General features: G+C 47.3%; 1 non-coding gene across 1 annotated transcript; it reads right to left on the bottom strand.

Moving 5' to 3' along the window:
* Positions 1-2,152: 2,152 nt before the first annotated feature.
* LOC136468338 (U5 spliceosomal RNA) lies at positions 2,153-2,273 on the bottom strand. The gene has a single exon (XR_010761841.1). It is a non-coding gene; the product is annotated as a U5 spliceosomal RNA (small nuclear RNA).
* Between the last annotated feature and the right edge of the window lie 519 nt (positions 2,274-2,792).

Genomic DNA, 2,792 nt, shown 5'->3' with positions numbered 1-2,792 from the left:
AAGACACTAATAGTAGATACAAAAAATACTAACTATACTACATAATAATAAAAAAAATGAAATCGAAAGGGAGGTACCTTAGGAACGGGCGGTCTCGACGCGCCGGCGTTCGTGGCGCGGCCGGCTAGGGCGCGGCGTGGGTGAGCGGGCGAGGACGGGCCATGCGTGCGAGGCCGGGCGGGCGCGTGCGCGGCGTGGACAGGCGGGCGCTGGCGGCGGCGGCGTCATTCGGGCGTCGGGCGGGCGGGCAGGGCGGGCGTGCGTGCGAGCGGCTGGGCTCGCGCGTGGGGTATATATCTGCTCCTGCCGCGCCACAGATCAGGGCGCGGCAGTGCCGCGCCATGGTCGGTGGCGCGGCAGGACCCGCCACGTCAGCGGGCCCCCGGCCGGCCCGCGCCACGTCAGCCCTGTGCCGCGCCACCATACATGACGTGCCACAGGCATTTGGCCGCGCCAGGGCAATAGGCGCGACCAAAAGTGTTAGTTTTAAAAAAAAACGATAGTGTTACATTTAAAATTATATTTAAAAAAGGGTTAAAATTAAAAAAAATCCAATATGCACGGTCGTCATTGGTCTCCAGACGGCCCAAAAGATTTTTGCTAACGTGGCTGCTGGCGAACGTGTTCCCAATTGATGAGAGGAATTTCTTCAAATAAGGTAAATAGAGGAGTGATTATATTCGTGCTGATCCGCCTCTTGCTGTTGGAGTTGAACTCAAATAGACAATTCTGTAAAGGGTACTGCTGGGCACGTACGAGAGCTACAAGAAGTCGCACCAGCTAGTTCACTACCACACCGTACCACAAGTTGCTCCTGGTCGATCTGACAACCGCTCACATGCATCGAGAGCTTGCATGTTACCATGGATAATTTAGTTGACTACTATAGCTCAATGTCTGATAAACTAATCACATCGTCTCCAAATAAAAATTTTCTAAGCCATGTTAAAGTATTGATCAGATGTGGCTACCAGCAGTGACACGATGTACGACCCTGCTTCTCTTCTTTATCTTCAAGTTGTTTTCCCATATACTGAACAGCTACATTATTTTTAAGTTTGTTTTAGGTCTTAGCCTTATCTTCGAGACTTTGACTTCAAGTGCATTTGGTAGAAATTCTTCAGACCGTTTCTCTCCAAAAACAAGAGAATGATACCAAAATCGATAGTGTTTCTATAGAGAAACATAAGAATTCCAATGAAATTATTGTAGGATTCAGAGTTGGAACCAGAAACATCCTACGAACTAAAAACAAGGGAAAAAAACTATTTCACAAATGGATTAGAATCAGTTTCCCTCCGTAGTCATTTCTTGGTCGAACCAAATTCTGCCAAATGGGCCTCTACATTTGCATCTCTGCATAGGATTACGGGCGTGTTTGATTGCCTGGACGGCTATACCCGAGCGGTGCAATCTACAATTCCCTAGCTCACTGCTCTAATAAATTGGAAGTCAACATCCCTGCATGTGCGATCAGACGACAGATCGATTCCATGATCCATCACGTAATAGATGGTATGATAGATCTCCCCATTCGGAAGTCTTAGGACACTAGATGAAAGGTTGTCATTTACTGCTACCCAACCTATCATGGATGCCTCAAGGTCAGGTTCACCTGTCACCATGACTTTTAAACTTGCACATCCAGCCACTCGGGCCCAAAGACACGGACGTTCTTCTTCCTGGGCCTTGCCACCAGTACCAGCCCAAGACCAGCTGACTTCACTGAAGCTTCCTCTTCTTCAGTTGCCTGACGAATGACAACGCATGCCGACTTCACTAATGCATGGGACTATAAACAAGAAGCTACACAGACATTCTTTGCACTCTAATGTCCGAGAGCCAGTGATGGTACTGCTACACAGACATTCTTTGCACTGCGCTCGGCCGTGACTGATGACCCTCTCAGAATCGTCACAGCCACGGGGAAGACACATTTTATCCTTGCAGCGGTTGGGCCACTTTGATTTTCTCAATGTATTGGTGCGTAAAGAAGACAAGAGATAAATTTGACTGGATCCTTTCCAATCGAAAATCTAAAAGACAAGAGCAAGACTTCATTTGGATTTGTTTCAATCCTTCTAATTTGGATGGGATCTATTTCTATTGAAAATCGAAAAGGGAAGAGCAAAATTAATTTGGATTTGTTGGGATCCTTCCCAAAGAGAAGGAACCCTAAAGAAAAATTGGCGTATGCTGCTTATTGCAGCAGACACACGGTAATCTTTAGTAAAAGGCGAAAGATTAGCTCGCTCTGTGTCCACTGCGCAGCTGCGTGATCTTTCAAAGCCGCCACGGGCTCTCACAAATAGCAGGACTCGCTGTTGGCATTCGCTTAAGCAAGCGATGTGGGATTATTAATAAAAAATCAAAGCGCCGTTGTCAATAAGTTCTCTTTTTCTTACTGCAACGGAACGGACGGCCCATTACATTGCCAACGCTGTGGATCTCCGCGGCCTAGGCGCAACGATGCCCAGGCTGACCGTACTTGCAGGCCCAAACGTCGCTTGCCCGCTGGCCATTTCAGCCTTGCCTCCACATCGTTGGTTGCCCGGATCAAGATGAATTTGACGGCTGGAAACCTACACCACCAACAGTTAAGGAACAAGGCAAATCTCAACATCACTGGCAAAATTCTCACGCAAACAGCAGCAAAGCATATGCGTATCAGTTGCATGCTTGAGTGATCAAAAAAAAAAACTCTACAGTATGATACAAGATCGTTATTGTTTTTATGCTTGTCTCTCTGCTTCTGAAGTTTTAGTGCCACACAAGTACATACCGCTGCATGT

This window comes from Miscanthus floridulus, chromosome 7 (genome assembly GCF_019320115.1).
Source record: "Miscanthus floridulus cultivar M001 chromosome 7, ASM1932011v1, whole genome shotgun sequence".
NCBI lineage: Eukaryota > Viridiplantae > Streptophyta > Magnoliopsida > Poales > Poaceae > Miscanthus > Miscanthus floridulus.
This window is presented reverse-complemented; position numbering and strand designations above follow the sequence as displayed.